Raw genomic sequence first — 24131 nt, forward strand, 5'->3', positions numbered from 1 at the left:
GTAGCCCCGTGGTTAATATAAGAAAGACGTGGGAAAGTAGACTATTTCAGCTTAATTTAAAAATGTGTATAAAAGCAAAAAGAAAATCCGGTAGGCTACGGTATAGCATTTTATTGTTGTAGTTAATAATAATAATAATAATAATAATAATAATAATAATAATAATAATAATAATAATAATAATAATAATAATAATAATGACGTCATTGCTTTAACGTCCCACTAACTACGTTTACGGTTTTCGAAGACGCCGAGGTGCCAGAATCTTAGTCACGCAAGTGTTTTCTTAGATGCCAGTAAATCTACCGACACGAGGCTGACATATTTGAGCAACTTCAAATACCGCCGGACTGTGCCACGATCGAACCTGCCAGGTTTGGTTCAGAAGGCTAGCGCCTCAACCGCCTGAGCCACTCAGCTCGGCAGCATTTTATTCTACATCTAACAAAAAAGATATTGGCGGCAATAACTTGTAAGTGGTTTTCTATTGTTAATAAATTCATAACAATCATCATACCTAGCCAAGTTCAATGAAATACCTCAGATATAGGCCTATGCAATTAGATGTAAGAGTTCAGATAAAATATTCATTCACTTTCTAGGGGAATGGTTTATGTTCTAGGTGACATTTCATTGCATATGAATAGTATTGTCCGATACCGTAATTAAATGACAGGTGTAAAATCACAAATAATGAAATTTAGAAGCCTACATCTCCAGGTTGTCATTCAGTTGTCCACAGACCTCTTAGGCCTTTAGGGTATCGAATACGTTGTAATCGTATTATCGTATTTCGAAGGAATGGCCAACATTAACAGATGTGAATTAATCGTATCATTGGTTTTCACACTATTGTTCTCTTGTTGGTAAACATATCATCATCATCATCATCTGTTTACCCTCCAGGTTCGGTTTTTCCCTCGGACTTAGCGAGGGATCCCACCCCTATCGCCTCAAGGGCAGTGTCCTGGAGCTTCAGACTCTTGGTCGGGGGATACAACTGGGGAGTATGACCAGTACCTCGCCCAGGCGGCCTCACCTGCTATGCTGAACAGGGGCCTTGTGGAGGGATGGGAAGATTGGAGGGGACAGGCAAGGAAGAGGGAAGGAAGCGGCCGTGGCCTTAAGTTAGGTACCATCCCGGCATTCGCCTGGAGGAGAAGTGGGAAACCACGGAAAACCACTTCCAGGATGGCTGAGGTGGGAATCGAACCCACCTCTACTCAGTTGACCTCCCGAGGCTGAGTGGACCATGTTCCAGCCCTCGTACCACTTTTCAAATTTCGTGGCAGAGCCGGGAATCGAACCAGGGCCTCCGGGGGTGGCAGCTAATCACGCTAACCACTACACCACAGGGGCGGACTGGTAAACATATGATGTTGTAAATATACCGTTACAAACTACGAGGTTCTGGCTATTTTGTTTGACCATATGGGCTATTTTCAAATTCATGGAATTAAACAAATTAATATTTTTTAGCATTCTCGACAGAAAAAATGTAAACAAGCAATGGCGTCAACTGGTAAGCTACGAGAGGGGGAAATACCGATTTATTTGTGAGAATCTAATTAAAATGTATGGATTTTTGTGCCGGGATGTGTCCGAGGACATCGGCTCGCCATGGGCAGGTCATTTCATTTGACTTCCGTAGGCGACCTGCACGTCGTGATGAGGATGAAATGGTGATGAAGACGGCACATACACCCAGTCCCAGTGCCAGGGGAATTAACCAGTTATGGATAAAATTCCCGACCCTGCCGGGAATCGAACCCTGGACCCTTGTGGCCAAAGGCCAGCACGCTAACCACTTAGCCATGGAGCGGACAGAATAAAATTAAAATATACATAATAGGTACTTATGGCCCTGAAATTTAAAAATAACTTACACATTTTGACCATTTATTCTCTTTAAAACGTTTGTTATTTCAAAAGTACTTCAATGCTTTTCATTTTTGTATAATAGACTAATTATACAGATGGAACATAAAAGGAGAACAGATACCAAAAGTATTTTTGAGGGATAGTACATGAAGTTGGTGATATGATAATTGAATACTTTTAATAATCGAATAACCTTCATCCGATTATTTAAATAATCGAATGCGTTTCAAATATCATTCAGTTGTAGTGATGAAATCGAATACTTTTAATATTCGAATAACCACCATCGGATTATTTAAATAATCGAATAAATAATCGAATGAGTTTCAAATATCATTCAGTTGTATCGCATAGAATAATCGGATGCGTCATGATACATGTTTCGGTCTAAATGTGTCGGATGGATAATCGATTGTAATGAACGAATACATGAACTCTTTTGAGAAATAGAAATATGCCTTTTCTCCAAACGTATCTCCGATTGTTGAAAGTAAATGAGTGCAATAGCTGTCTTAATAACATCTCCAAAGTACAGTTCATTTTTTAAGTAAATGCCGTCTTCGTCGTCCATGAACCCTCGTCTGGTGATCATCCTTTGAATGTCGTTCTGTAGTATTAGATACGATCGTTCATTGCTCATGATATGCTCATATTTCCTAGCCACCTTGGTCTCATGGTGTTAAGTAAGCTTTTCTTTATTACTTTGACTTAATACTTTTCGGTTAGTCACGTGATGAACCCATGATTCAAATGTTTCGACTTTTTCTTCAGATTCCTTGGTCACTGTCCAGGACTCAAGTTCAAAAGAATAATATAAGGCACACCTAGCATATAACACTTTAAAAATACACTGACTGACAGAGCAAATGCAACACCAAGAAGGAGTGGTTCGAAAGGGATGAAAGTTGGGGAAAAAAACAGAGACGGCACGGACGAATAATTGATGTTTATTTCAAACCGATATGCAGGTTACATAATGCGCACGGCACCGACTCAGTAGGATGTAGGACCACCGCAAGCGGCGATGTACGCAGAAACACGTCGAGGTACAGAGTCAATAAGAGTGCGGATGGTGTCCTGAGGGATGGTTCTCCATTCTCTGTCAACCATTTGCCACAGTTGGTCGTCCGTACGAGGCTGGGGAAGAGTTTGCAAATGGCGTCCAATGAGATCCCACACGTGTTCGATTGGTGAGAGATCCGGAGAGTACGCTGGCAACGGAAGCATCTGTACACCTCGTAGAGCCTGTTGGGAGATGCGAGCAGTGTGTGGTGCCTTGAATACGCACTAGAGGTGACGTGGAATCATACGCAATAGCGCCCCAAACCATGATGCCGCGTTGTCTAGCGGTAGGGCGCTCCACAGTTACTGCCGGATTTGACCTTTCTCCACGCCGACGCCACACTCGTCTGCGGTGACTATCACTGACAGAACAGAAGCGTGACTCATCGGAGAACACGACGTTCCGCCATTCCCTCATCCAAGTCGCTCTAGCCCGGCACCATGCCAGGCGTGCACGTCTATGCTGTGGAGTCAATGGTAGTCTTCTGAGCGGACGCCGGGAGTGCAGGCCTCCTTCAACCAATCGACGGGAAATTGTTCTGGTCGATATTGGAACAGCCAGGGTGTCATGCACATGCTGAAGAATGGCGGTTGACGTGGCGTGCGGGGCTGCCACCGCTTGGCGGCGGATGCGCCGATCCTCGCGTGCTGACGTCACTCGGGCTGCGCCTGGACCCCTCGCACGTGCCACATGTCCCTGCGCCAACCATCTTCGCCACAGGCGCTGCACCGTGGACACATCCCTATGGGTATCGGCTGCGATTTGACGAAGCGACCAACCTGCCCTTCTCAGCCCGATCACCATACCCCTCGTAAAGTCGTCTGTCTGCTGGAAATGCCTCCGTTGACGGCGGCCTGGCATTCTTAGCTATACACGTGTCCTGTGGCACACGACAACACGTTCTACAATGACTGTCGGCTGAGAAATCACGGTACGAAGTGGGCCATTCGCCAACGCCGTGTCCCATTTATCGTTCGCTACGTGCGCAGCACAGCGGCGCATTTCACATCATGAGCATACCTCAGTGACGTCAGTCTACCCTGCAATTGGCATAAAGTTCTGACCACTCCTTCTTGGTGTTGCATTTGCTCTGTCAGTCAGTGTATATCAAGAGTTAGGTACCTACACCAAAGCAAATGCCTCATTTTTGTAAAGCTGGGCCTTGTTTTACCTGTTCTCATTATAACCTCGGTTTCTTAGTCCCAATATTCACTTCGATTGCTTAGCATTATCAAACGCCATTTAACTTTGATAGTATCCATTATTCGGGAGATAGTGGGTTCGAACCCCACTGTTGGCAGCCCTGAAGATGGTTTTCCATGGTTTCCCATTTTCACACCAGGCAAATGCTGGGGCTGTACCTTAATTAAGGCCACGGCCGCGCTTCCTTCCAGATCCTAGCCCTTTCCTGCCCATTAGACATAACTGTGTCGGTGCGACGTAAAGCCAATACCAAAAAAAAGGTAACTTTGATAAGGCTCAATTTTGCTCCCTTGAACATAGGACGCCAGTACTATAGGTATTATTAGGATTAAGAGGATTGTCAGTAGCGTCTACAGTAGCCTACATTCCTTCGAATGTACACAAGATGGCACAAGGATGTTTAATCTACTGATGTTGCGAGGGAGATGCGCGTCTGCCCCCAAAGAGATTTATTTGCTCCAAAGGTAATTATCATAATAGAGAACTCAGTAATACCGAGCTCGATAGCTGCAGTCCCTTAAGTGCGGCCAGTATCCAGTATCGGAAGATAGTAGGTTCGAACCCCACTCTCGGCAGCCCTGAAAATGGTTTTCCGTGGTTTCACATTTTCACACCAGGCAAATGCTGGGGCTGTACCTTAATTAAGGCCACGGCCGCTTCCTTCCCACTCCTAGCCCTTCCCTGTCCCATCGTCGCCATAAGACCTATCTGTGTCGGAGCGACGTAAAGCAACTAGCAAAAAAAAAAACAAAAAAAAAAAACAACTCAGTCATCGGGACTGTTCGAGCCACGTGGGCTTAAAACTGAGGCCTAAACATGTTTTTGAATATACAGCAATCCAGATATAGCACTTTGTAATCTTTAAATAATCATGGACCTTTATATCTTACGACAAACTGCTAGCTGTTGTACAGTAGCCTATATTTTCCTACAACTGCAAAGCTAAAATGTCGCCCATATAGCGAATACCGTGAATAATAACGGATAACGGGCGTGTTTAAAATATGTTTGGTTTTTCTGTATTGCCCTACTGGAGCAGATCGTTAGTTGCTTGTGCTCTGTTCCCAAGGAAGCAGGTTCAATTGCGGGTTCAATGCTATACGAACGTGCTTGAATGCGATAGCTCTGTGTTATTGGATTTCACCCCATTAAAGTAGCCTACTATTACGAGAGAAATATCCCCACTCTCTCTACTGTTAAGACCGCTAACACTCCCATATTATTATTATTATTATTATTATTATTATTATTATTATTATTATTATTATTATTATTATTATTAATATTAAGCCTCTGTGGGTCAGGTGGAAGCGGGCCGACCTACCACCGCTGGGTTCCGTGGTTCAAATCCCGGTTACTTCATGTGAGATTTGTGCTGGGAAAAGCGGAGGGGGGACAGGTTTTTCTCAGGGTACTCCGGTTTTCCCTGTCATATTTCATTCCAGCAACACTTTTCAATATCATTTCATTTCGTCTGTCATTCATTTATCATTGCCCCAGAGGAGTGCGACAGGCTTTGGCAGCCGGGAAAATTCCAATCCTCGCCGCTAGATGGGGTCATCATTCATTCATTCCATTCCTGACCTGGTCGAATGACTGGACACAGGCTGTGGCTTTTCGTATTATTATTAGAAAGGAAATTAAAATCCACAGTCTGTTTCCAGTCATTCGACCGGGTCGAGAATGGAATGAATGAAGCCGCCAACTAGCGGCGAGGCTATGAAATGTGCCGGCTGCCGAAGCCTGTCACACTCCTCTAGGGCAATGATTAATGAAAAGAAAAGATATTGGAGATTGTTTCTGGAATGAAAGGTGACAGGGAAAACCGGAGTATCGGAGAAAAACCTGTCCTCCCTCCGCGTCGTCCAGCACAAATCTCACATGGAGTGACCGGGATTTGAACCACGGTATCCAGCGGTGGGAGGCCGGCGTGCTGCCGCCTGAGCCACGGAGGCTCCTATTATTATTATTATTATTATTATTATTATTATTATTATTATTAGTAGTAGTAGTAGTAGTAGTAGTAGTAGTAGTAGTAGTAGTAGTAGTAGTAGTAGTTCAACCTTTTTGTCTCGATATACCGTTTACCTCTGAGGAAGCAAGAAACACCATCCAAAAGCTCAAAGTAGAAACATTTGCTGGTTTAGATGGTATTAGGAATGAACAAATCAAGAATTTTGGTGCAAAGGCCTTAGAATGGCTAATTAGTTTCTTCAATAGTATACAGGAACAACTAACTTAATACCACAAGCCGCATCCTAAGAAAACACAGGTTACACTTGTCCATCTACGTAATCGTGCTACAAATCACAAATTTAACATCAGTTGGGAAGGAAGGCAACTTGAGCTCACTCCCGTTGTCAAATACCTTGGACTTGAACTTCATCGGCCTCTTACTTTTAGAGAACAATGCCATTCTGTCAGTATGAAGGTCAGAGCCAGGAATAGTTTACTACGCATGCTAACAGGGTCAAGCTGGAAAGCACATCCAGACACTGTTTGAATCTTGGAACTTTCTTTCTCAACAGCCAAGTGGTTCAATTCTGCCCATACCTAAAAACACGATAGGTGCCGTGCAATTTCTGTCTGCCTCAAACCAACGAAAGTCGTAAATCTATACCATACTTGTGATATAGCCCCACTGTTAAATGGATTGGACGGCAGTAAGCAGCTCAAACTGAGAAGCTTAAAGCGGCATCCTCACTATGGTCATGAAAGAGTAAAGCACCGTCTTAGGTCACGGAGAAGTTTTTAATTAATAACAACAGGGCAGTTCCATTCACATCAAGCGTTCTTATTAATCAATTCTGGCAGAAAAATTCCACACTATCAGAATGGAACGGGTCTACAAAAGGAACCCCAGCACATACTTCGAAATTTTGACCTGTCTGGAAGACTATTAGTAGGATAACTGGGAAGCCTATAACCAAGGCTGGTCTCTAAATATGGGGTTATTCGTAGAGTGCTGATTGCGATTGGGGTTCAATTGAAGATCATAAACATCTATTTGATTATCCAAACTGTCATGTGGAAATCTAATTTTTAAGTCTTCATTACAGTCAGTGATTGTGGCTGTTTCACACTGGAGCGCTTTCAGCATTTGAGGATACTCGGATACTATCATCGTCATTGATTGATTGATTGATTGATTGATTGATTGATTGATTGATTGATTGATTGATTGATTGATTGATTGATTGATTGATTGATGAAAATGAAATGGCGTAGGGCGTATGGCTTTTAGTGCCGGGAGTGTCCGAGGACAAGTTCGGCTCGCCAGGTGCAGGTCTGTTGATTTGACTCCCGTAGGCGACCTGCGCGTCTTTATGGGGATGAAATGATGATGAAGACGACACATACAGTACACCCAGCCCCCGTGCCAGCAAAATTAACCAATTATGGTTAAAATTCCCGACCCCGCCGGGAATCGAACCCGGGACCCCTGTGACCAAAGGGACATTGATTTATTTATTTATTTATTTATTTATTTATTTATTTATTTATTTATTGATTTACTTACCGAGCGGCCTGGCCATGCCATTAGGGGGCGTAGGTGTGACCTTGCATTCGGGAGGTAGTGGGTTCGAACCCCTCTGCCGTCAGCCCTGAATATGGTGCAGAACGTCCTGGTTCGCGCCGTCACGACGCTCGGGAGCTTCACCGCCCAAGTAGGTCCCTATAGCACAAGGCTTCTTGAGAGTCAGGAGGCGTGGGTCTGTGCTCACCTGCTTATAACTTTGCCTCCTAGCAGTCGGAGTGGCGGCGGTGGACGTCGCTTTCTCCCCCGGCGGCGTCTGGGTAGCTGCCTCCTGCCCATCGCCGTCCTCTGGCCTGGTTCCCCAACCGAGAAGTCGGGTGGTCTGGAAGTACCCGGCCCAGGTTCCTCTCGTAGAATTTGAATCAGCTTTGGCTCTCGGGGCGCAAGATGATCATTAGAAAGGGGAACGCCTCCGTGAGTTCCACCTGATCCTGGGCATCAAGATCCCTGGAGTACCTGAGGAGGTGGTAAAAGATATCACACCTTTCCCAGTTCATGTCCGTGCCCTCTCGGTCATGCACCAGCTGGGGCAGTAGGGCCGGGTCAGCGTGCCCACTCACCGTGAAGCCTCTGGAGCCAGGCATCCAAGTGGTGGCCGTAATCCGTTGTCTTCTTCCATCCTCCCTGAAATGAAAGTCTGCAAGGGAAGAAATAGCACTAAGAAATGCTGCTTCGGCTAGACAATGGTCTCTTAGGGCACTTAAAATTGCACAGGTCAGACAAATATTGCTCTTGGCTGTACTGACAAGTACAGGTTGCCTGGCTTGTACGGATAAGCCTGACGAGGAAAGTGACAAAGCTTGAAGCATGTAGGCCTACGTCCCTCCGCTATCGCTCCCAGCTTCCTCCTCGGTGTATGCAGGTGAATTTTTTTTAAATTCAAATAGTTGTTTCATTCTCCCCGTGGGGGAAGCGGGCCACCAGTCCAACAAAGGGACTCTTTGGCCGATTACATGTACAATAATTTGTTGTGAAATGTTTTATATGAGTGCGTGCTCATAGCACACGTTTTGCGAAAGTCAAAAAAAGTCTTCTTTTGTAGAACGCATCAGCAGAAATGAAAGTCTGTTTCTTGAAGTACGAAGCACTACAAACTTAACATAAGAACAGTGAGCATTGTTTTCTTGAAGTGAAAGAATATGGAATGAAATGAATTGATAAATAAGATCGGAATTTAGATGTACAAACAATGACATAATATTATTAACCAATTCTTGTCCAAGTGAAAAAGCCAAGTCGTCATAAGTTCTGAGAGGTCACACATACAGCGATCACAAACGTAATCAGAGATGGCGGTGGTATCGCCATTAATTCCACTAAATGTGTAAGGTGGCAATGGAAAAATAACCGGAATAAGAACCTCAGTCAGAATTATGCGATCTGCAGTGGTCCATAACTTTATATGTGTTTAGCTTTAGCTGTGGGCTGAGGTCGATGGTGGGAAGAGGTGTTTGATAAGAGGTGTTGGTTGGTTTATAAGGATTGCGGTGGCGAGAGGAGAAAGGCTAATTGCTTCTAAAGGTTCAGATGAGCTGCGGAAAACAGCATTCTGTAAATAGCGAAGACGAATAGAATGTAGATGGGAAAGGATTGTTGGAAATGTATAAAGGTTATTTACTACTTCGAGTCTAGTTTGTGGTCTGAGGCGATAAGCCAGTCGGATGGCGTGACGGTCTAGTTTTAATATGTCGAGGTATTGGAGAAGGGAGGCGGAGATCCAGGATAAGGAGGCGTACGTGATAACAGGTCGAACAAAAGCTTTGTACGTAATAAACATTTGTGTTGCTTTTAATCCCCAAGTTTGACCTAACAACCAGCGGAGGAGGTGAAACCTGCGGGATGCCGTTTTGTAAATCTGGTCCAGATGTATATTCCATTTTAAATTATTTTGAAAAGAGATGGCTAGATAGGTTAGAGCGGTGGTTTCGGTAAGAGGTTGATCATGTCAGGATAGGAAAATTTGGTTAATAGGACGGCATCTACGTTTACGATTGCGGAAAATTATAAATTGTGTTTTGCTTACATTGATTTTGATGTGCCAAAGATTCAGCCATTGTTCGAGGTCATTTAAGTAGGGTTGTAATCGGGATTGTAAGGATCGGTTATTAGTTCCTAGAGCCAGTATTGCTATGTCATCAGCAAATTGGTGTAATCTGAGTGGGGGAATGGGTTGGGGAATATCGATGCAAAACAAGATATACAAAAGCGGTGACAATGGACTACCTTGTAGGACTCCTGCTTTAATAGGAAAGGTGTAGGATAATGAATTATGGATATTGATTTGGGCCGTGTGGGATTTAAGAAAGTTGGCGAGGAAACGGATGATCGTCATAGGTAGCGGGAGGTGACGAAGTTTAAATATCATTCCGTCGATCCATACCTTGACAAAGGCTTTCTCAACGTCTAGACTGATAAGGGCTACGCGGTTTTTGGGAGGTAAATATTTTGTGAGGCATGCAGAGTTATGTAAGAGGTGATCATGTGTGGAGTGCTGAGGACGGAAACCGGCTTGCGATTTAGGTATGAGATGGAGGGAGTTGAGATAGGAATATATACGGCGTGCGACGATGGTTTCTAAGATTTTAGAATACGCTGTTAAAAGGATGGTAGGGCGATATGAATTTAGGAAGGATGGCAGTTTTTTAGGTTTTAAAAATAACAAAATAATAGCATGTCCCCAATTGGCAGGAAATAATCTAGTATGGAGAATGATAGTATTTACTGCACTTAGGAGTTGTAGGAAGGGATGTGGAGCTTCTTTGATGTGTCGGTAAGTAATCTGATCTAGACCAGGGGCAGTGTTCTTTTTGATCCTGAGTACGTCTTTTATGTCTTGTACTGTAATAGGAGCATTTAGGGGATGCTGGTAATCAGGGGCGGAAGGAGGTTCAAAGCTAGGTCGAAGAAGAGGTTGAGTGATATCCGCATATTCGGTTATCGCAGCGTGGTCAGGATGGTAGAAATGGGGGTCGGAAGACGAAGAGACAATTACTCTATAATGATCTGCAGAAATGTCGGCCATTACTTTAGGATCACTGGGTGCGGATTTGTTATGTATTATTGGATAATGGGGGTAGGATTTCTTTATGTGTGTCAGTTGTTTTAATTTGGTCCAATATTTGCGAGTATCAGTCGTGTTTAATAATTCAGTACAAGTATTTGCCCAGGCTTTTCTTTCCATAGCCTTGATGAATGAACGAGCATGTCTAAGATTTAAATAGCTGGAGTGCTTTAGGTGGGAGGGGAGGTTTGGAGGGATGGTAGGTGTTGTGAGGAATATGGAGTCGGTCGGCAGTAATTAGTGCTAATTCTAATGTCTTAATTACGTCATGTAATTCATGCGGTGATGTAGGTGGGTCAGTATTGCGTATTATGTCTGTTATTGTTTGCCTATATGCTACCCAATCGGTTCGATTATACTGTCTGATTGGTGGAGGACGTCGGGTATGTTGGTATGGATTGGTTAGGACATTTGTGACGGTTAGGGCAGGAAAATGGTCACTGGCGATTGAAGGTAGCATAGTGATGTCACAGTTCGTTGCTAGGTGAGAGGTGAGGATTAGAATGTCAGGGGTTGTTTGTGATATAGGGCGGATGGGGGAGGGGAAGGGTAAGTCAACACCCCGGATATCATGTAATAGTTGGTCGTAGATGGTTTGTTGTTGCTGCGTATATGACGTAATGTTCAAATCTGCGATAATAATGTGCGTACTGTATTTACGATCGAAGTATTCCACAAATTTGGTTGGTGGGGAAGAACCTGGAGTTATATAAATTGTTGCTAGAGCTATTATTTGATTTCCAATCGTGATTTCTATAATTAAGTTTTCAGATGGATATTCATTTAGATAATGATAATGTTGTTGTGAGAGAATGGATTGATGAATACTAATAGCTACCCCTCCGCGGCCTCTGGTGGGGCGATCGGAGCGGTAGAAAGTATGGTTTTTAAATTTTGGGCTTTGTTTCCTTGTTAAAAAATTTCATAAAAAATTATGATATCCGGTTTGTGTTGATCTATCTGCGGATCCAGCAGCGGGCGCTTGGCCGTCAAAGAACATACATTATCATAATAAATTTTCATTTACTACAATAGTGGACTCGGATCAAGGGGAAAGAATGCACAGTGCATTCTTGTCCCAGAGAACGTTGCGTCCAAGTGAGTTCGAAAGAACAATCGCGCCGCTAACTGGACCTGATACAGAATATTGGGACGTTGGAAGGGGAGAACATTCTGGAGCAGCATAGTGATGAATCGCAGAATGTTCTCAGTGGAGGGAGGGGGAAGAGTGGAAGAGGAAGGCGGGGTAGGAAGGTCAATGGGAGTGATAGGTAGTACGGTTTCTGGTTGAGTAAGGGAGGGTTGAGGTTTACCCTTGCATTTAACTGAAAATGTTGGATGAGGTTCGCCGCAACTGCTGCATTTGCGTGATCCCTTATTCATGCAAGCATGTGAGGCGTGTTGACCACTACAAATCGCACATACCTGATCGAGAAAGCACGGTGCAGAAGTAGAATGATCGTAGGATTGACAGAGATCGCAGCGCCTGCGCTGTGGTGGAGATGAGCGGGAGGCCTCCACACGATGTCGCTTCGCGTAGATCAGCACACCATCCGTCAGTATCTGGTCCAATGTTGCAGTATCCCGGGACATGATACGAATCAGCGGGGTTGGTCCGTTGGCATTCCGGATACGAATGACCCGGAAGATTTGATGTCCCTGCTGCTGAAGTTGGGCAGCGACCCCGTCCTCAGTGTAAAAGCGATCGACCCCGTATGCCACCACTGACAAGGTGGGGGCTGGACGCGAAGGTGGTTGGTTTCTCCGTGGTTGTTGAGTCATTTTTAAATGAGATTCTAAAGACCAATTTTTACATTTGTTAACTTTTAAAGTTTTGAGATATAGATACACTCATTTTAAAATTTCACCCCCTTTTCACACCCTTAGCGAAGGGATATCCAAAAATTCTCTTTTAGCGAGCACCGACATTGTACTATAAATGTATTCTCAAAATTTCCTTTCATTATATCCAATAGTTTTGGCTCGGTGATGATGAATCAGTCAGTCGGGACAAGTTATTTTATATATATAGATGTAAACTAGCAAGATACCCGTGCTTCGCTACGGTATTATACTGAAATTTATAATTGAATGCTTAACGTTTTATATATAATTCACCGAAATTTCGCTATCTGGCTCGTTTTCTGAGAGAATCCGCAAAATTTCGCGATCTGACTCGTTTTCTGAAAGATTACGGCAAAGTTCCTCCAATTTTTCAATCTTTCTTTCCAGCAATCGATTTCGTTCTTCCCGGGATAGGTACAGGTATTCCACCCGGTCAGTTGGGTCCCTAAATCTTTGCCATCTTTTCCTATAAGCATTTCTAAAATGGATCAAATCCTTGAGGAGATCCGGCGTGGTGTCGTCTTCGGTGCCTTGGCGGAGCTAAACCCACGGCCGGACTGTATTCGTAGTCATTACCCGGCCAGGACCCGTTGCCAACGCGCTACGCACATTTTGACGGCGGTCCAGAATATTATTATTATTATTATTATTATTATTATTATTATTATTATTATTATTATTATCATCATTGATGTTCAGGACCCCACAGCAAGATGCAAGACCGCTACTTGGCGGTATATTACATCAGCTGCCATTGTCATTGCTGACTATGTGACCAGCAGCATTGCCACGCGAGTGTAAGCACGAGGGATTTCTGGCGATACGAATGATATACTGAACCCATAATTCTACGGTGAGAAAAAAAATAATAATTAAAATATTTATTTCAGCTACAAAAACTTTTTGAGAGTAGCCATGTTTTATTTCATGAGCCTCTCTGGCTCGTGGGAACGAACTCTCCGTGACAAGCGAGGCGCAAGCTCGTGAAATGCCGGGATACTTCGGTGGACATCGAGTAATGAATAATTTGTCAATTTCGAGAAACCCTTCATAACGAGAGATTCTGGCGACATGGTGTATCTAGGAATAAAGGAATTAAATTATTTATAAACCGTATGTGAAGATAGAATCCCCAGGGTATATATAAATGCACTTAAGCCCGGAGGAGAGTGCGCCCTGCTCGCGTATTCTGGGACAATTGGCAAGGTCAATTTCCTGAAGAAAAAGCCGCAAAACTCCGTGGCAGAAATAATTCATTTTGCCCGTTGCAAGTATGGGAAAAATATGACATTAACACCATAATGAATTGTAAGTCTGTCCGAAGTTATGGAATAAATTTCAAGAAAATTGGTCCAGTGGATGTGGAATTAGCAGATTGCATAACTGAGCCTCGTGGAGAGGGTGGCGTCCGTCCCAGAGGGTATAAAAGAAACTTCCCTCCGCCTATTTTACACACTCTGTCTGATTGTCTGAACGGCGAAGCCCACGTCATTCGTCTGCAAGAAAGTGCGGGGTTTTGTTCTCAAAGTAACTTGTTACATATTCGTGTCAATTGTTCAAGTAGAATATTAAAGTAGAAGGTGATAGAAATTTTCCTGAACTGCCGCCGATGAAAACTTTGAAGCTTTTATTTGGTACAAATACGTAGCTGAGTTTCTCTCTTATCACAATTATGTGCGTTTAATATTTGTCAAAAGGGGAAGTGTGGAGGCTGGATGTGAGGTCTGATTTTCTTATCTGTTTGGAACACCTGGCTAACAGTAGTGTGAACGACAGCAGGGTCCTGGGAATACTGTGGCAGTCGCCATTTGGGAAGCGTGCTCGTCGCAAGTTAAACGCGAAGTAAGTGCGGTATTTGCGGTGTTAATCGACACCGAGGGTAAAATCTGTTTAACTTAAGTAATACATATAAGGAGATGATGTCAAATGTAGCCATGGAAGGCTAAGCACGATGGATTGCTTGCCACGTGTTATTCACATTCAATTTCACGTTTATTAACAAGATAGGGACTTAGTTGCATTTCCCGAATTGCGTTCATTCTGTGGCAAGATTTGTTTCATTGTGTGCTATTAGTTTCGACATTGGTTTCCAGCTAAAATATCTAAGAGTGTGTTTGAAGTTAAGATTTCTTCTGACATTCTTGAGGAAGCGTAGACAACCCACTTTCCGCTCAACAACAGATTTAGGATATCACATGATATCCTAGGAGTATATTGATGATAAGACGTCCTAGTTCACGCTCGACGATAGGTTTAGGAAGGTGTGTGTATGTACACAGATGTTAGTGTTAGGGTGTGCAGACATTATGTAGGCCGGACGATAGGTTTAGGGTGTCGGCCGTATTTACTCAAGTCTTAGATTAGATGTTTTTGCGAACGCACAGTTCTGCTTGGACCAGCGTGCGTGCAAGTCAGGGCAGCTAGTGAGCTCTCGAACTGAGTGTACGGTCTAACGAGTCTGTTTTTACTTGTGTATAAGTGACTATCTGATAAACTCTTGACAGTGGTGACAGATAGGGTGGTTCAAGATATCTATGTGTTCATAGTTAAAAGAGCATCATGATAGTGGAAAGGAAGAATACGATTGTGATCAACTTCACCGACAGAGACACGCCCCGACCAGCCCCATACGAAGTGCATGACTGGATTTTTGACACCTTGCACCTAGAAGAAAGTGACATCGAGATGATCCAGCTGAATGGTATATCGCGGCAAGTGTACATAAAATGCAAGAAGCAGGAAACAACTGAAAAACTGCTACAGGATTATGCAGGTGAGCACTCCTTCTTACACAGTAATGGGTTCCGTAGCAAAGTGACTATTGATTCTGCGGGACTAGGTACAAAGTTGGTGAGAATCTTTAATCTTCCGATGGAGGTACCTCATAGAATAATTGTGGAACAAATTAGTAAATATGGGACAATTTTTTCGATTCAGGATGAAACGTGGAGCTCAGGTTTCCGGTACAAGGTTCATAATGGTGTACGAGCAATTCGACTAATGTTAAAGCAACATATACCGTCTTACTTAGATATTGGTGGGCATAAAGCCCTGATCAGTTACGAAAATCAGCCTACTACGTGCTCGTCTTGTAATGCAGTGGGACACTTACGGGGTCAATGCCCACGACGTAAACAACCTGTCCAGCTAAGCGAACAGCCTGCTAGTCCCACCTGGGCGACCTTGGCCAGTGGGAAACTGCCGACACAGCGCAGTCCGCTGCAAGCTACGCAGTTGACTCCTGAAGACAACTTACACAGTTCATCACCTAGTGACTTACATGAAGCTACACAGGAAACACAACATGATCACCAGAACACTATGCCGGCCACTTCTGTGACTCACAGGGAGACAGAGTTATTAGGTCAACAGGTGGGGGATCAGATAAATGAGAACGACAATTCTGATAATAGTCATCAAATACCGCAACCGGAGAGGCTAACTACGCTCGAGTCAGATGCCGTACGGCCAGCACAGCTACCCCAAGAAACAAATCATAACCAGTTACCCCCTCCAATAACTCCGGATATGGACACAGAGGGCGGAGATGTATTGACACCGCCAACATCCGTCAAAGACAGTAATATGCCAAGTAGGGAAGAGCTTACTATATCACCGACCTTCGAACATGAGGGACCCCCGTCGGTGGAAGAAATGGAAATTACGGAAACAAAACTACCTCCAGTTAGCCAACGGGATCCTAGGTTAAAGCGGCCGGTAGATGACACTGGCAAAAAGAAAGTCACTAAAATTATCAAACATGTTCCGAATAAATAACTTCAGCACTCGTCTCCATCTTCAAACACATCATTATGATTGGCGCTGTGTTCTTTTCCTTTAGCATTCTACTTCTTCATACCGTAGCATCACTTAATGTAAATTGCCTGAGAAGTCGCAGCAAACAGGTCCTCTTACAAGAATTTATTAGAGATTATGACATCGATATCCTCTTCCTACAAGAAGTTAACGTCTTTACTTTGCCTTACCTGGGGAATAATTACCAGTATATTGCCAATCCTGGGGAAGACTCGAGAGGTACTGCAATTATATACCGATCTGGATTACACATTAAACTTTGTGAAACACACCCTAGTGGGAGGATCACGTCGATATTACCAGAAGATAACACACTGTACATAAACATCTACCTGCACTCTGGAACACATCGTCGTCACGAGCGAGAGGAATTTCTGACCACACACTTACCATTCTATTTACGACATAACTACAAAGACTTAATTTTCGGTGGGGATTTTAATTGTGTTTTACACGCCAAAGACCAGAGAGGAGAATTCAACCCTTCTCCTGCACTTGAAAGGATATGTCAGGCCTTAGAGCTTCGTGATGGATGGGAAAGTAAACATGGCAATTTCGTACAATTTACATTTTTCCGAGGAACAGCGGCTTCTAGAATTGATAGATTTTACGTTAACAGAGACCTAGCACAGCATGTACATGACATCAGTGTTAAAATATTACCCTTCAGTGATCATCACGCTGTCCTACTGAAGATTCGTACCACTAGGAGAATATCTGTTATCGGGAAGGGATATTGGAAACTAAATAATGCGTTGCTTGATGACGAGCAAGTGAAAGAGAGCTTTCAACAGATGTGGTCAAATATGCTCAGTCGTCTCACCCAACAGGGACCGTTAACTGTACACAAGTGGTTGCATAAGGTTAAACCGGCGATTCAATCCTTCTTTAAGAAACATGGAGCAGAAAAAGCACGTAACAGACGGAAAACTCTGCACTCTTACTACACTATACTAACTGACCTTCTGGAGCGTCAACAGGCAGGTTACAACGTAAACAGTCACATAGCCGCAGTTAAACGAAGAATAACAGCTATTCAGGAGAACATCCTACAGGGTTCCTTAGTTCGTTCGTGTTCTAATTCACCCTTAGCAGAAGAAAAAGCTCAGCTTTATCATGTAGCCCATGAAAAAAGGAACGGGAAGAGCAAAGTAATATCTACTCTTCATACAGATGACAACAGACGACTCTTATCTACTAAAGACTGTCTAAATGAAACTGAGAAATACTTCCGCGAAACGTTCCGGGACTGTGGGAATTCCCCGCTAGATCAAACGAATATTCTGTCTTTCGTCGATCAACAACTCAATGATAATGATAGGCAACAGCTCCTCCGTCCAATTGAAGAACGTGAACTATTCGAGGCCCTACGATCGGCCAGTAAGAGATCAGCTCCCGGCCCTGATGGTCTGACTTACCTTTTCTACAAAAAGTACTGGGACATCCTGAAAACAACCCTTTTAACACTAATGCAACTATTGTTCGCCAATCTACCAGATTGCACAGGCGTTAATGAAGGCATTATAATCCTTATACCCAAAGTCGCCGCACCACGAACTGTATCGGATTTCCGCCCGATAACACTCCTCAACACCGATTACAAAATCTTCATGAAAATACTGGCGAAAAGAATACGTCCCTACCTTAATAACATCATCAAAGAAGGGCAAACATGTGCTATACCCGAAAGGAAAATTACCCACATCCTACAGGCAGTAAGGAATGCAGTGTTACACTTTGAAGCAGAACCAACTGAAATGGGCGCGATTCTAAACCTGGACTTCCGAAAAGCTTTCGACAGAGTGCACCATGGGTACTTGTTAGCAGTGCTGCAACGCTTGGGTCTCCCAACCGCAATATGCAATCTTATTCGAACCCTGTATAGTTCGGCGCATTCTCGAATCCTTCTTAATGGACTCTTCTCCAGACCACTTCCAATTAAAACATCGGTACGACAAGGATGTCCCCTCTCAATGACTCTTTTTGCTTTAAGTATCGAGCCCTTTATTCGGGCAGTCCACTTTGTACTGTGCACGATTCCCAACCCCCAGAGCCTGTTCACGGTTGCAGCCTATGCTGACGACGTCACCATATTACTGCAGACACCAACCGTTACCCCACAGTTGAAGAGTATAATAACAACTTACGAGAAAGCCTCTAATGCCCAAGTCAGTTATCAAAAATCCGAGATACTACCGCTTGGTAGCTGGTCACAAGAGATGACACTTGCGTCCATACCACTTAAAGATAGAATTAAGATTTTGGGATTAGTGTTTACCCCTAATATGTCCCAAAATATTGACATAAACTGGTCAACCATAGTTTCAAGGGTACGCGCCACATTGTCAATCAGTTTGAGTCGAAACCTGAACATCATCCAAAAGGTGTGGCATATAAACTTGTATGCCTTGTCTAAATTGTGGTATGTGGCACAAATTCTACCCATGCCGGTAAAAATAAGCCAGCGAGTTGAACTCTGTATTAGTTATTATTTGTGGCGCGGATATATGTTTCGTGTAGCAAGGTCACAAGTGAGAAAATCCGTAGCGCAAGGAGGACTGGGTCTCATAGCAGTCGGCGAAAAATGCCAAGCGCTTTTAATGCGAGAGATAATGATTGCGAAGACGGGAGTAGGAGCTGCTCATAATACTTACTTTTGGAATACACATCAGCAAAACCCGAAGTATTTAGTGCCGACACGATGTTTTAGAAGAGCGCTGCAAGCGATAGATACGGTACGAGTGACAGGAAACAACGTTCCTCCTACACGAGTAATATACAATCATCTATTACAGAAGAACGAAACACAACCCCAGATCACGGAGAAGTACCCAAATCGGAAATGGAATGAAATCTGGAGAAATTTCAAAGATCCTCTTATACCAACTGACTGGAAAGTAGCCGCATATAAAGCTATAAACGAAATTATTCCCACAGAAGATAAAAAATTCCGTCACAACATCACCCAATCCCCACTCTGTAAAAAATGTCTGGAGGTGGACACACAGAGGCATAAACTTACTACCTGTGGAAATGTCAAAGTTATCTGGAAATGGTTTTGTTCTGTGCTAAGACAGATGACAGGATCGACGAATCCTAATGCAGCTTACAGAGCAGCCTTAGAGCTCGATTTCGGTACGCAGCACTTGAAATTTGCGCAAACATGGCTTGTCATGGGGTATCTTTATTTTGTCCAGACAAACGAACAGTGCTCCCTTAACACGTTCATTCGTCTTCTAAAAGATGCCAAACGAACATTACTGAAATGTGTGCCATCGAGAGAGAAACATCAAGTTAAGGAACTCGAGAGTGTTTCCTTATAACAGTTGAATGGTCGTGCAGTGGATAGTGCAGTGTTTTTCACGCGATGTGTTTTGTGCCAATGGCTTTTTTTATTTTTTTATTATTATTATTTTTTATTATTTATATTTTTTTTTTCCTCTCAGTTGAAATGACTACTCTCTAGAACAATCAGGACAGAAGGACTTGTGACTAGTGCACATTATACTGTCATAAGAGATTCCGTGCTTTGCTTGTTGTGTTACTTTTGTATGTTGACACTGTATCCTGTTATTTGTGAGAAATAAATGACAAAAAAAAAAACCTAGGTCACTTTGTTAAGAAGCCATTTATTGTGCACTCAGCTATCACGGCCCCCACGAAAATCCGTCGAACGTTACTAATGAACACTGAAGACGTTGTGGGTAGATGTATCAGAATTGAAGAGATGCTGAATTCAGCTGGTGAGAACTAGAATGTGTAAAATTTCTGGCAAGAGCATGAATATACTGAAGAGATTATAGGAAATATTCACTGCAACTCAGACACAGAGTTAAACAGTACTAACATGGTATCTGCAACATCAAATTATTCTACGAACTTATGACCTAAACGTATTTAAATATCATTCTATCTGAGATTCATCATGTTTGCATGAGCAGGTATTAAAATTATACATCATTTATATCATTGTTTTATATAACTAATGAATTAATTTACATTAATTTAATCTCTCTGACATTTGCACAGAAAATAAAATCACATAAAGCTGAAAACAAACAGCAATGTGATGCATTTCCAATCATATTCGATGCTGTGAAAACACAACTATTACGCTTTCGTACATTTACATGGTTTTGTGGAAATAAAGTTGTTTTATATTCCATGTAGCATTTATAAAAAAAAAAAATCAAAAAAAAAAAAGTGACTTGAGCGATGGTAGTGTCTGCAGTAGCATATGCAATGCGAAGAGTGTTAGCTAAGTAATAGTGAGGTCATGTCTTGGCACAGCCCTTACTCGCTGGAAGGTGTTTACCTAAGATTATGGAACCACTAGTGGCACGAACGTGAGGGTTGTCCAATATTGGGTACTGAGCTAACGGTGATTGAATATTTATTGCAGTGTGCCACGCGTGTTTGAGTTCTTTGAACTTCAGTATTTTATTTTAGTTACGGACATAATTGTTTTGTCGTTCTGACGTTCGTTTGCTTCGCTAGTGTGCGTGTTGACACTCAGCTTATTTGTGTGAGACTTGAGTTATGAATGCGAGTTCGATTCGTCAGCCGGGAATATATTTTATTTTTCAATTTTTGTCGTTCTTTCATTTTTATAATGCGTAGTTGATTGTGGTCGATCAATAACATTGTAGTTAGTTTGTTGGGACAAACAATAAATAGATGGATCTGTAATGGTAGTCGTTGTCGTACAGGAAGGAATTCCTAAATTTTTGATTTCATTTTACCATGTGCACTTGTAATTTTATTAAGCGTAATAACCGTTTATAACATGAAAGTTGGTTTTGTAATAATTTGTTTCAAGTGATTTACCACTTTTTTATTTAACTTCAGTGTTTGGCATATCTTCTAAATGCGTGATGAATAAGTGTTTCCTGCATTTCGCAGTTTTGTTCCTTCAGAACGACGTAACGTAAGATCCTCTCGGATCGTGTTGTTGTTGGTTCCTTCTGAACAGCTGTTTGGGGGATGCACGCTTTAGCATCGGGATTATTTTATAACTTAAGGGAGTCATGAGATGACAATACATGGTGGAATTTTGTTTTCAATTGTGAATGCTGCTGTTAACTTGTAGTAAACACCATGCTTTCCAGTAATATTTCGCATCCTATCCAAAGCAACTGATAGTCGATTTGGTTCGATTAAGGGTCCATTGGGCGGGTGTTTCCATATCCAACAGGGTATTTGACTGGTGGATAACCTTAATTAAGAGTAAATCTGGAACTCTATTTGTTGAACATCAGATTTTCCACGGATCGTGTGGATTAATTCTCAGTTATCGTTTGGATCAATAGGTGTCCGATTTTCAGGGTACTTTCCATTTTTCTAGTTTTCGCTGTCCACTAATCTGTGATATTTCTACTTTTATCTGAGAAAATTCTTCGATACTGTTACTAATAAATCTAACGCCATGCAATGTGACTGCGTATGAAACATTAAACAATTCATTTTTTCTTGATCAAGGATTTTATAACAATACATCTTTTGTGCAGTTAATTTATTCAATAAAAGTTAGTAAGCACATATTTGCTCCTCATTTCAAGTAGTTAGGCTCTGTTCTGAACTCCATAATTTGGTTAATATCGTGACGGAATTATTCCCGCTACGACCCCAAGATTTAAGAGTTTGATATTGCTCTACTGCAGCAACTGTGGCCGACCAACGATGGAATGGTAAGTCAAGGGTTCAATAATTCCGTGCATTATTGACCTTATTAGAGAGGTGAACAATTGCACCGTCAATATCATTCCTAGCGTTTATTTCAAATGTGTTTAAATTTTATTTATTTGCCAGGAGAATCTACTGTAATCTAAGAACGTTCTCCAAAGGAAAAGGTGGCTCTTGGAAACGAAGGAGAGATTAAAAATGATCGTTTTATGATCTGAATAAGTACACTGAAAATCCACAGCCTGTTTAGAGTCATCCGACCGGGTCAGGAATCGAATGAATGAAGCCCCATCTAGCAGCAGGGATAGGAATTGTGCAGGCTGCCGAAGCCTGTCGCACTCCTCTGTGTCAATGATTAATAAATGACAAATGAAATGATACTGCAGAGTGTTGCTGGAATGAATGATGACAGGGAAAACTGGAGTACCCGGAGAGAAAGCTCTCCCGCCTCCACTTTGTCCAGCTCAAATCTTACATGGAGATACCGGGATTTGAACCACGGAATCCAGCGGTAAGAGGCCGGTGCGCTGCTGCCAGAGCCACGAAGGCTAAGAACATTATGAACAGTAAAATAAATTTGTCTTAACTCATTTCTACCCCGCCGCCGTTAAGTTGATTCCCCCCTCCCCTCAAATAAAGGAGGCGTGTTTCTTTATGCTTAAAGGAGATTCCAGATACCAATGTTAACGTCTGTTACCTTCAGTTTTTTAGATGTAAGTAAAAAGTTCACTCTTTTCACTCCTTTTCTCAATCTGCCCCCCCCCCCCCCGAAAGTGAACCTTCCGGCAAAAAATACTTGTTTCTTTAAAGGCAGAGGATCTTCTAAATACCAATTATCACGACCCCAGCATCTTCAGTTTCTTTAGATATGTTGTACCGTTCCCGTCTAAAATACAGTCTTCCGGCGCCTTCGGAGAGCTGCGTGTTCGGTTCGAAAAAATATGATCAGGGCAAAAATACTTTAAATATCTCAGGATAAAAGTATACCATGGGTATGTGAATGGGAAGCAGTAACATAATTCCGAAATGAAATTCAAAATAAAGGGTAAGATAGATTTATTTTCTAAGAAAACATTATTGAAAATCGAAAATAAAAAAATAAATATGAAAACGATAAAAAATATGGCTCAAATAAATGCCAGAAATTCGATATGTGCCGTGCGCATAATTAGCACAAAGATTATTATAAAAAGATGGGCAATGTCCCGTTTTTTAAAATAAAAATATTTACAAAATAAAAACAACAACCTGGGGAATAAATCCACACTTCGCCTCGAGTTAACGCAGTAAGTTCATCTTATAGAATCCTGACGGATATCATTCAATTTACGGTTATAGGACATGCTGCGACAAAATAAAATCATGCTAAATCCGATCCATAATTAAAAATTTTATATACAACACTTATCAACAAATCAATGTTCCAGGGTCTTAACATATAGCTACACTGAATTTACTAACAGACCGCTCAGTTACAAATTGGATGGCTTGAAAGCCTACTTCCCAAATAAAATGAGCTCCGGCCTCATATTTAAGAACAAGTCTTTATCAACGATGACAATGACATAATCAGCAATAATACATGTATCACAATTCAATATAAACAAAACACTTCAAAGAAACCTGTAAAATTCATGCAAATAAAATAAACAAAACATCTGTGTGTTCGTAATCTGAAATAGAAGCAATAAGATGTTAAACTCCTTCATATTAAAAAGAACACGGAACTCCTGGCTCAGCTGTCCATGTGTTGGTTTTTCTCTTGACACGCCGTATTATAACCCAAGTGTCACTTCTAATAACCTAGCTATGAAGCATCCTGCCTCGCAAAAAAAAATGATACTAACTAATTGGATTGGTAATTCCTGCCTGAGAGATTCTAATATATCTGGAAACATAAACTAACGCTGCCATTCTCTTCTCTGTTCATTAAACTAACACAAGTCCTCGAACTCAAATTAAGGCATCACAATACACATTCATATGGCCTTAAATACATATTCCAATTTAACACGGCTATGATACGACATACGGCACATCTG

The sequence above is a fragment of the Anabrus simplex genome, chromosome 2, assembly GCF_040414725.1.
Source record: "Anabrus simplex isolate iqAnaSimp1 chromosome 2, ASM4041472v1, whole genome shotgun sequence".
Classification (NCBI taxonomy): domain Eukaryota; kingdom Metazoa; phylum Arthropoda; class Insecta; order Orthoptera; family Tettigoniidae; genus Anabrus; species Anabrus simplex.